The sequence below is a fragment of the Spermophilus citellus genome, assembly GCF_964194105.1.
Source record: "Spermophilus citellus genome assembly, chromosome: 11".
NCBI lineage: Eukaryota > Metazoa > Chordata > Mammalia > Rodentia > Sciuridae > Spermophilus > Spermophilus citellus.
The window spans coordinates 76466986-76479012 of record NC_138192.1 but is presented as its reverse complement, the minus strand read 5'-3'; the positions used below and the strand labels follow the sequence as shown (position 1 = coordinate 76479012).

Genomic DNA, 12027 nt, shown 5'->3' with positions numbered 1-12027 from the left:
ATTTTTTTCTTGGAGACATTTTCTCTGTACACCTCATCCTGCTTCAGTGTGGCTGGAATGGCTGCTCTCTAAGTCTGACCTAGACTAGGCCTTCCCTTTGCTACCATTCAAGAATTTTCCGTCACCTTTTTCTTTTGAGGAAATCCCTGTCCTTGGACCTTCCATTTTCTCTTTCTTGGTTTATTTCTGTGTTTTGACAACATCTCTCCCATTAGATACCTGGACAGAATTCACAGACTGCAATTTTTGAGAACCTGTGTATTCTGAAATGTCTTCATTGGTAGCCTGGCTGAATATGCAGTTCTGTGTAGAAAACCACTTTCTGTATAATTTTCAAGGTATTACTTCTTTTTCTTCTTGTTTCTAACGTGGTTATTGAAGAGTCTGATACTACTCTTATAAGTAATCCCTTTTACATGATTTTATCTCTCTGAAAGCTTTTAGGATCCTCTATTCATCCCTGGAACTCCAAGTTTTATTGGGACATGCTTAGGGGTGAGTCTTTCTTAAATGCTGATAGAAAATTTGAACTCAGCTATCTGTAACTCATGTCTTTGATTCCAGGAAATTTTCTGGTGTTGTTCCTTTACCATTTAGAGCCACAATTTCTTCATGTCTTCTCGCTGCACATATGCACCTGAAGAACAGCTAGCAGCTCCCCACATGTGCTGAACTATCTCACACCTCCATATTTTGCACAGGCTAGTGTCTCTACTTCAAATGCCTATCTCTGCCCAACAAACTTGTGTGCAGGGTACCTCTTTGAGCCCCATTAAGAAAACTTTATATTCTTTCTCTTCTGTACCTCAGCATCTTTCTAAATCCATTCATCTTTCCCACTAAATTCCCAACAGGCATACATTTCCAAATTCACTTCCATTTCCATCTGGTTATTTGGCACCCTGTACATAACCAGGCACACAGTGTGTACCTTTTCCATTCAAAACATTTGAAAAAATTAATAGTTTCTGGTTATTCTTTCATTGTGCATTTTGCGGCTAGTTTTCAAAGATTTCAATCAAATTAAGTAAAATCTGAGACCTGTAGATTTTACAAGTGCCCTCAGAGGATTCTGAAGCAAATCCTGATTTGGAAACTGCTACCTAGGCTTTCTGGGAGATTGAGGGGAGTGTGTGGATTTTCACAAGGTCCCTCTGAGTCTCGAGGACTAGAGAAATCCTTTTCAAAATAAAGGTATAGATCTGAACCAGGATGAGATCAACAGGAATTAATCTAACCCCATGTAGAAGCACCATTCTCCAGGATCTTCACCACTTCACATGAGGCAACTAGTCATGTTCTTCCCAGAGTCACAGTTACTCACATTGTGATACACCCTGCCATTTGGGAATTGGCAATGCATGAATGGAACCATGCAATTACTTGAATGTTTTATTGAGACTGTAAAAAAATTAAGTCCCATCTGATACTGAAGAGACTAACAATTCTAGGGTGTCTAGTGAGCTTGGCAAAGCATTGTGCACTTAGCTGAAAAACTTGGTTGAGGTTTCTATTCCCATACCCATATGAATGTCAGAAAAATATATATATACACACACACACACACACACATATACATGTGTGTATGCATACATATCTTCTTCTGGTTTATGACCAGAAGAATAAAAAAATCTGAGTTGTATTGTCAGTTATAACTAGAGCATCTTGGGGAAGACTGCTACCTGACCAAATTATGTTCCAGTTTTTCAAACTGAGTACACCAGTGGCGAGTCATCTGTGTAGGTTTATTTACACAGGAAAACATACACTGTTTTCAACTCACCATGATAAAAAATTGCTTTACACACAAAAAAGCAATTTTTCTCCATGTAACAATTTTCAGTACTAACTTTTTAGCACTGGCAAAGCTGTTTTAAATATTATCTACCACACAACACTAAGGGGTAACCTAGAACAGTAGTATCAGAATAAATCAAAGAATAGAAAGATGGCACAACTCTGAAGATCCTAACAATGTGGTCAGGTCCAATTATGTGAATACTTGAGTAGTATGCCAAATATTTTTAACCTAAAATTTTTCTTTCTTTTTTTTTTTTTTTAAGAGAGAGTCAGAGAGGAGAGAGAGAGAGAGAATTTTTTAATATTTATTTTTTAGTTCTCAGCGGACACAACATCTTTGTTGGTATGTGGTGCTAAGGATCGAACCCGGGCCGCACGCATGCGAGGCGAGCGCGCTACCGCTTGAACCACATCCCCAGCCCCTAAAATTTTTCTTAAATTAAAATCAAAACAAAAATTTAATGACTAACTAAATGAATGAAAACATATACAGCATCATTAATTATCAAAAATAGTCATATGAAAATTAGAAACCTTAAAAGGAGTATTATTCCACTTTTTAAAAAGTTTTCAATCTTCTAAATTCCTTCCATTTAATGTCCCATGATTAATAGTCCAAAAGTTATTATTAAGTATACACTGTATTACTTGACCTCCTTGAAAAGTTTTAGTTTCAAACAACAGATATTTCAGCAAGAAGTAGCACAGTCCAGGGGAAGGAGCCCTACTAGATCTAGCAGCAAATCCAAACTTATAATCTATTAGACCTTGGGCAAAATACTAAGCCTCTTTGCTCTCCGTTTTCTCACTAGCAATAATAATTTTTCTGCATATAATTTAGAAAGTGGGAGATGATATGAAAGTGCCTTCCTTGGTGCCCAGTACATAGTATACACACAATAAATGAAAATCATTGTTTTCTTTCTTTTTTTTTTAACAACAACATATTTAGCCATCTATTCCTTCAGTCTTCGTGGTCAGGTGTGCTTTCCTTGATAGTTTTCCTCTCCCCATTTTAAAAATTATTTTCTTTTATCTTTCCATTACTTTTGCAGAGAAATTATTAATAAATAAATACTATTGGTCTATGAATCCTTTTCATGTACTTTTCTTTGTTTTCCTAACTCCTCTCTTTGTTGCCCTTTATTTTCTTGTCATTTTTCATTTTTGTCAGATCGATTTCATTAGCAATTATAGTTTTTACTTATTTTTCCCAGAGAGAATATGTAGTTATTAAAATGTAGTACTTTTTTTTTGCACTTTTTAGATATTAGCATTTCTAGAACCTGTTTATTCAATCACAGCACTCACTGTGGTAGAGTCTGAGAGTACACACCTTCCATGGTGGCACTGTTCTTTCAGATCTTATCTACTGCCTATTACATGGACACCTAATTCTGGAAAACTGTAACCTGCTTCATCAAATAACTGAACATCATAATTTTAAAAAAATAATTAAGTCTACTTGATAAAAGGATTAATTTTATTAGAAATAAGGGAACTTTGGACATTCTCTGGATGTTTCTACCTTTTAGTGTACATGGGCCTACAATTTCTGAATTTAGATTTTTTTGGGGGAATGGGGGCCATACCAGAGTGGAACCTGTGTGTTATCTACCATTAAGTTACATCCCCAGTCCTTTTTTTTTTTTTTTTGAGATAAGGTCTTACTATATTGCTGAAGCTGCCCTTGAACTTGGGATCCTCCTGCCTCAGTCTCTCTAGTCACTGGGATTACAGGTGTGTGCCACCACACCTGGCTCCTTCCTCTCTTACTATCCCTAATTTATACTTTCCTTTCCCCCTTCTTCACAAAGTTATAAGTTTATTTCTGATTCAATTAGGAAAAAAAAAACTAATTTGTTTTATCATGACCTGGATAAGGTTTTTTAAAAAGATTTTTCAAAAGTAGCCTTTGGCCTTCAACAAATTATTTTGCCAACCTTGCTGCCCTAATATTCATGTATACAGGTGTTATTTCAGCCTCCTTCACACAGATGGTAAATAAATTAAATTTGCTTATCTTCATGTATAAATAAAATGATACTACTTGGAATCATTGGTGGTGTTGTTTTGGTAAGAGTCTTACATTCAAAAAATGGAGAAGTCAGGCATGGTGGTGCAAACCTCTAATTGCAGCAGCTTAAGAGGCTGAGGAGGTAAGATCACAAGTTCAAAGCCAGCCTCAGCAACTTAGGGAGGCTCTAAGCAATTTAGCAAAACCCTGTCTCAAAATAAAAACATGAAAAGGTCCGGGATGTGGCTCAGTGGTGAAGTGCCCCTGGGTTCAAACCCTGATACCAAAAAAAGAGGTGGGGTACAGGGGGGGTAGCTCTGGTTTGGTGTAGTTCTCCATAATGTCAGGTCAGGGTCAAGGATTCAAAGACTCTATTACTGAACAAAAATGCTGTTCTACTAGGTCATTTTTTTTTAAATCACTTAAAAAGATAAGAGCTACAAGACTAGCTAAAGGAGATTAGGCATTCGATCAATAAATAACTACACTGTGTCTATCAACATTTCCTTCAAGACTGCTCTCAAAAAACAACATATCATGCATAGAATATATTGGGCTGAGTGAATAAATTTCAGATATGGATAACCGGCAGAAGCCAACTTTAAATAAGAGTCTAAAAGACAAAACGGCTATATTGTTTTACCACCCCATCACCAACAATCTATGCTTTACCATACATATAATAAAACTCTCTAGTTAAAGCAATTAATGAGTCAACTTCCATTGCATGCTTCCTTGCCAGAAATGTCACTGGAAATAAAATAAAGGAAGACCAGGTAAGTGGTCAGTGGGGGTGCTTATGCCACAAAAATGCTGCGTGGAATGTGTCTTGCTACAACCAAGCCAACTACAAAAGGGGAACAGCTACATTCATGTCATGGGCCACCGCAGGGGCTTGCCATGACATAAGGAAGAGGAGACCAGGGTTAAGTCAAATCGGGAGCAGGGAGAGGGCATACTGGGGTTGGCTGGAGGAAGCAGGCACAGGTATATAGGGTGAGGCCTACTTTCTGGACCAGCCTCCCCTACATCCTTGGGGCCTGATGCTGCTCATTACTTGTTTCTATTCTGGAACGACTTTTCTGTCAAATAGAAAGTATCTAACCTTCCTGGCTGCTGACAAACAAGGTACAATTTTAGACTAATAACCTAGAACACATGTTCTCTAAATATGTGTGTTAAAGCCTGGTCATCTCTATGTTAAAGTGAACCATTAACAAATGGGAATGTTAAAACTAGAAAATACTAAGACCCTGTATTACGCTTTGCTGATCCAGAAGCAAAACTACCTGTGGATACAAGTTACAGAAAGAATTCTTGGTTCTTCAGATTGCCCAACCAGAAAATATGCTGCCCTCTCAGTCATGAGTGATCCATCTCTGAGTGTTCAGTGGGAGGTGAGGGCATGGAGTGGAGATTCCTGCATCAATTGGGTGAGCAGAATGGATGCTTCTTCAAGATACACTCCAGTCCTATATGTATGATGACTAATCAGCCTACTATGAAGTACTGAGAGTCTCCTTTCTGTTATGAGAATGCAGTCATGAACCTGACAGCAAACATGAAGAGCAATGATTAACATCAGGATGGAAAAATGGAAACTCTCCTCCCCAGGCTGGGAGGATGAGAGATACATTCCAGATTTCCATCCTACAACTCTCCCTTCTCCCACATTCTCAAAGCAAAGAGCTCTCTTCATCTTGAAAGCCAGAGAATAACCACAAACTATAAAAACTCTTCAGATGATGATGTACCCCTATTCTTTTCTTAGCATATGGAATTACATTACCCCATGCAGCAGGCTGAGCTGCAAAGCTTAATGGTGCAAGTACCCTTTACTAGCACCAATCCCAAGTTCCTTATATGCACATTCCCATATGTGGAGTACACAGCACTGTGCAGATGATATATGAATAAACACATGCCCTACAACGTCAATTTTACTTTACCATTTGGCGGAATAAGCTTATCTGACACATGGGTGCTTTTGTGTCAGGTCCTTTTTTTGTATTGGTTTGCTCAATTAAGTACAATAAAAGAGGAAAGAATTTTTAAGATTAAATACAGGATTTTAAAGAAAACACTTACATTGAAGGTGCTTATGGCTATATGTACAGTCTCCTGAAGGAATACATTTCTTCTTCACTACAACAGGGCACTTTGGTAGAAAAGTTTAATAGGCAAATATTTACTCTGTGATCTACGCATAACAATTCTTTCCTTCTCCTTTTGGTTTTTTTATATGGAAGTCCAGAAATGAGTACAAAAAGAATGAATGGTGTTAGACCCAGAAGACAAGCTGTGCTTAAAATCAGCTATAAGAATGACTTCAAATGATTTCAGTTGTAGCCTTTAAGTCTTTTTTTTTTTAAGAGAGAGTGAGAGAGGGAGAGAGAGAGAGAGAGAGAGAGAATTTTAATATTTATTTTTTAGTTATTGGCGGACACAACATCTTTGTTTGTATGTGGTGCTGAGAATCGAACCCGGGCCGCACACATGCCAGGCGAGCGCGCTACCGCTTGAGCCACATCCCCAGCCCCGCCTCTAAGTCTTAAACTTCCCTTGTTCATATAACTACCAAATTATTCATATGGACATTAAATTCATTAATTTTCAAATCCTCCCCCAAAACGTTACAAAGCTTACAAGCACAGAGGTATGTACACAGAGCCATTTTAGAAATCCTTATACTCAAAGCAGAAGAGTAGCAATGAAAGCCTATCCACCCCCAATTACATGTAAGTGTGATTTGAGAGCAGGGCCAGCTACTAAGGGTAAGACTTAGCTATGAGAGATGGGACAAGCAGCTTTCTTTGGGTACAGCTTGAGACACAGAAACACCCCTCTCTACCACTCAGTTATGGTGGCCAAAATTTGAGAGACTGGCTCAAGCATTTCCATGTACTGTCCCATATATTTACCCTTAGGAAGGAGGTACTACTGTACCCAATTTACATGTGAAGAAATTGAGGATCAAGGGTAGAAAAGTTGCCCAAGCTGACTACCTAATTTACAAGTGACACAACTGGGATTCAACTCAGGTCTGCCTCCAAATTCATACCATTTTTTTTTTTAATGGAATCATACCATTTTTTTCCACCTATGTCTTTTTTCCACCACATCATTCTGCTACCTCCTTCTAATTTTCCTTTTTTCCTTTAAACAGAACCTTCTCTTATTACAGTAATTATCAGGTTGCTTACTATCCACCTGAAGTTCAATTTGGGCTTTAATTTCCTTTTAGCAACTATGGCTGCTTTGTTGTCACAGTCTTCTACTGTGTTGGGATTATTTAACTGCTATTAGGGCATAATCATTGCTTCAGCTGTCTGTAGGAGGGTCTGACACAAAAGCACCCATGTATCAGTCAAACCAATCTAAGTGCTAGCATTTATGGCTCTCTTCCCTTAACAGGTTCAGTTTTCTGATCACAGCTGGAACTCTGCTTATTTGTGTATGGCGGGGCAAGGTTAATAGCCGCAAAAGTAGTAGCCTAAATCTTCCCTGCAGTAAGACCTAAAGGTGTCTTGACTGTTCCTATTACATTTAGATAGACAAGACACCCACCCTGTCAATCTGTCCTGGGCAGAATAAAATGGATAACAAATGATCCAAATTGATTTTTATTTCCAACATCTCAGGATACAGATATAAGGATGCCTTATTTCAAGAACCACAAACACCTTTTTCTAGTTACACACACACACACACACACACACACACACACACACGCGCGCGCACACACAGTCTCTCCTCTCCTCTAAATCTGTCAGTTTCTAAAATCCACTGTCCCTTTTGCTTTCCTCCACACTAATAGCTTCACTTTAAGTCTGACCTCTTTTCATGAAACATCTTCATAATTTCTCCAGAGTTTTCTCTGATGATTATTCACTCCACGCCCTTTGTAACTCCTGTTTATTATACCAAAGCCCTATCAAAGTCAGTTTCATTGCTTATTCCAGATAGGCACTGAGCCAATGTATTGCCAATAACACTCACTCTGTGCTAACTTAAAATACACAGTGCAACTTGCCAAGTTTCCTTATTTGGCAAGAAGGTCCCTCAGTTCCCAAGATCTTTGACCATCCATTTTTAGATCCAAATCCGCGTGCTTAATATTTGGATATTACTCTCTCCTTAATGTCTTCTAATGTAGCCCCTAAAGGAATAAGGAAGAGACCAGTCATCTATTGGCTTTCCTAGGCAAGAAAAAAATTTTTTTTTCTTTTTACCTTTGTGTTATGGTCATTTACTCTGGAATTATTACCACTAAAGTTTTTTTTTTATATATATAAACATTTTCAGTTTAAAAAAAAAACTTCCAAAATAATCCCCAAAAGTTAGAGTAGAAATTAAATATGAATATTAAAATAAACAGTGCACACTGCTCCAAAAGACCATGTTTCTTTATCTTAATTCTCTCTTTCCAAACAAATCAAATTCATATTCATTTACAATCTCCCAAATCTCTCACTATTGTAGCAGGAATCTAAAACAAAAGCTCTACAAATGACCAAAACCATAATTAAAATGCAGCCATCCAATTTTTTGAAAATCAGAAACGACATGAAACTTCACTGGGGAGACAGGCCTACTATAAAGAAGGCACTAACGGGTCTCTAGTTTGTTTTTGTCTTTAAACAGTGTGGATACACTGAATCCTGCCTGTTGGTTTCACCTTAGGTCCCGAAAGTGAAAAGGCTGTCCCTATCAAAGCTTTAGAGGTAAAATGGGATTATACTTCGACAACTATCTTGAATACCCTCGAATTCATTCTGTCAGAAAATTCTCATGCACATTATTAGTCTGCTTTTGTAAAATCGTTGGAATGGGCCACCAAATGGTGTGCTTTCATTATTAACCAACAAAAATAGTAATTAAGTTCCCCATAAACAGTGCTTATGCGGAATCTCAAGGCGCATCAGAAACATACATTATCAGCAGTCTAACAATGATTCCCCCATTGTTTTTTTAGGCAATTCGATGTCATCTACCCAGTTTTTAATTAAAGTTTTTCTGAAAACTGTCATGTGCAAGGGAGGCGTAGCGGGGGGCCTCGGCACACACCTCCGGGCCTGGTGCAGGACTCAGAGCCCACGAGATTCCGGGCACCCGAGGATCTGCACAGCGGACACCCTGGACTGCCGCGGAAGGAAAGGTGGAGGCGGCGGAGGGGAGGGCGCCCAGGCTGCCCAAGGACGCGGCCGGAAGGGCAAGGAGCGCCCACGCTGGGTGGGGGACACCGTTCTCTCGGCAGAGTACCCCAAAAAAGCAGAAGTTGGTTCTCTCTCCCTCACACGCAGACTTCGGCTGGGAAGAGTCCCGCACCCGGCTCTGGTTGGGGAGGCTCGAGTTTCGTCTGGGGAGTGCCCCGTCCCCCCCACTCTCGCAAGGCCAACTCTTGGCGCTGCCCCGGGGGTCGCGGGCTCGGCAGGTCGCCCCCACCACGGCCGCGAAGCCCGACCCGCTCCAGCCTGCGCCCCGCTCTTCCGGCGCCAACTTCTCGGTGGGACCTGCCCCAACTTCCCCGACCGGGCTCGGCCGCGCCGCGGCAGGTCAGGCGCCGACACAGCGAGCGCCGAGCACAGCGGCTCCCGCCGCCGCCGCCGCCCGGGCGGGCCTCCGCGCGGGCGGGGCGCCCTTGAAGTTCCCGGCCGGCGGGGCTCCCGGCAGGGCCTCTGCCCCAAAGCGCCGGGACAACTCGCGAGCGCGGCGAGCCTGGCGTCTCCACCCCGGCCTCCCTCCGCGGCCTGCAGCCTGGCCCCTACCTGGCTCCCGGGCCGGGTGCGAGCAGCTGCCGGGGGGCGCAGAGGCCCGGCGCGACGAGGGCGGGGGCAGGGGTCGGGGGACGGCGGCCGGCGCAAGCTCCCACGCTTCCGCCGGAGTCAGGAGTTGAACATTCCGCCTCTCCGCGCGGCGCCAATGAGGAAGACAGTCGCCGCAACAGCACCACCTACCTCCGGGCGCTGAACCGCGGGCCTCCCTGCCCTCCGCAGCCCGGCCGCAGCTCAGACGCTCAGCTAGCGGGGCGTGGGGAAGGAGCTCGGGTCTCTCCGGCCTTCGTCCTCCAGGGACCGTCCGACCAGAGTCCGGAGCCCGCGGAGTAGGGCTGAGCGGGGCGCCCCTGCCCTGTCCTGAGGCAGGAGGCGCGTGGCTCCTAGTCCTCTGCTAACTTTAACATCTTTTTGATAAGTTAGCACCACCTATTCTGTCAACTCAGTCCTCGTAACATAGGCGCTGGGGGTACAAAGAGATTGGAGATTGCCTCAAGCCCTACAGGAATAAATTCCCTCTAATTAATTAGTAAAGAAGGGAATAAACATGAAAAGCGATTTCTGGAAGAGAGGGCTGCAGGTGCCTCAGTGGGACCATCGGGAGATACCACCGGAATATTGAGGAGGGCTCGTGGTTTACTGCTTTAATTGATGACTTTAAGTTCAGGTGCATTCAACTTCAGATGAGGAGACAGAGTCTACTGCATGCAAGCAAAAGGTGCCAGTGGGCTTTGGGAGGAAAAAAGAACTAGATTGTTGATAGTGAGGATGATTCTGTGGAACAAAGTGAGAGTAAGTTGCAAAAGTATGGGCAACATTGTCCAGGGCTTTGAATTGGAACTTGATCAAAGTTGTTTTTTGATTTAATAGTAATTTAGAGAGCAGCCCAAAGTAGTTGTAGCAAGGGTTGCTAGGGATGGAACCAGGTTATTGTGATTAGCTGGTAGTGGGATGAGGAGGACCTGAGTTAGGATGTACAAAATAGAATTTAAAAGAAGGAATGGAATTGAGACACATGTCTGAGAAAGAAGCCAGAGAAATTGTTGACCCTTTAGATTGAAAAAGAAGAAGAAAGAGAGAGGATGCCAAGATTTCAGACCTGGGTGACTGGAAGAATGATGGTGTCATTGACAGAAATAGGAATATGTGGAGGGGAGGCTGGCTTCCTGCTGAGGGTGAGATCATGAGAGGAAAAACAGGTAGAGATGCAGCAGTTGAAGTATGAAACTGAAATTGAGAGGAGGCCAAGAAGGAAATACAAAAATTGTAAATCATTCATATAGGTTAAAGATATGAATGTGAAGCAATGGGTGAACCTAAGTTTAGACACCACTTTCTAATATGTTATTAGATTTTAGACTAATAAATCCTATTTTGGTGATTGAAAGATTAGAATTGATGAAATTCATGCTAAAAAATGTATAATGTTGGTAGTCAATTCTAAAAACCATCTATACCTGTAAAAGAAAACTAGGGCTCATTAGCACAACTTAGGCATAAGGAGACTTCAGTCATTTACCTCACCTTCAAAGGCACTTAATTGTGAAAGGACACTAGACTGGAAATCAGAGAACCTGGCTCTGGTCTTGGTCCTTCCAGTTGTCAACTGGGCCAATTCACAGAATAGACTTCAGTTTCCTCCTCACCAAATAAAAGGGCCTAAACAGATGTTAGCTATAGGTTCCAGCTTTAAAAACTTATGAATGCATTGCTTTATATATGACTTTAAAGCCTTAATATTTTTAGCCACATTACCCTTGCTCCCCATCCATTTTTTCTTCATTCTATTTCCCTCACAAAATTGGGCTTAGCGAACAACCAGCAGGAACAATGAGCCCTAGACAGTGTCTCACAAACATACTAAAATGATAATCTGGTAGGCATTCTCTTGTAACCTCCTTGAGGTCATATCTCATATTCTATTGTATATTTTCCTAAATGAAATAAACACATAATAATTGTGCCATAAAGATTGCCTCAAGTCTGATATTTTCTTTCATCAAGCACCTGTTTCCTTATGACTATATTGATCTCTTTAGGCCCCAGAGCTAATAAATATAGTTCAGTGTTTTTTTGTATCACTGATTATGGCTTTTTAAACTTTTCATGCCTTTTTCAAAGTTTATTGGTTCTCACCAGGCAAAGTATAATTTTACAAATGTAAATAACAATAACAAAAGAGACCCAGTCAAACTCTTTATCAAACCTTCATATTTCTTTACTTCAAATATTTCCACACTAAAAATAGATGTACTCTCAACAGTGAGGTGGCTTGAAAGTCCTTAGCACCCTCTTCTATCCAAGAACACCCTCCAAAATAAGCATGCCATCTAAATAAAAAGAGTGCATTTGCTATTTAAATGCAGCTTAACAAAAAAAATTCTCCTAACCTCCCAATTGGGATTGTTTCCTCCAAATCTTTTAAAAATAGAAATC

The 12027-nt window shown here is 41.1% G+C and overlaps 1 protein-coding gene across 3 annotated transcripts in view; it reads right to left on the bottom strand.

Annotated features, from left to right (window-relative positions):
• Positions 1-9998, bottom strand: part of MAP3K20 (mitogen-activated protein kinase kinase kinase 20) — a 181490-nt gene extending 171492 nt beyond the window's left edge. The window contains exon 1 of one of the 3 annotated variants that reach the window (XM_081260661.1): positions 9775-9998. The gene's annotated coding sequence lies outside the window, so the exon portion shown is untranslated. Of the gene's footprint in view, positions 1-8884; positions 9023-9585; positions 9751-9774 lie in introns of those variants that run through there. The other 2 variants (XM_081260660.1, XM_081260662.1) reach the window with 2 other exon arrangements.
• Positions 9999-12027: the final 2029 nt, after the last annotated feature.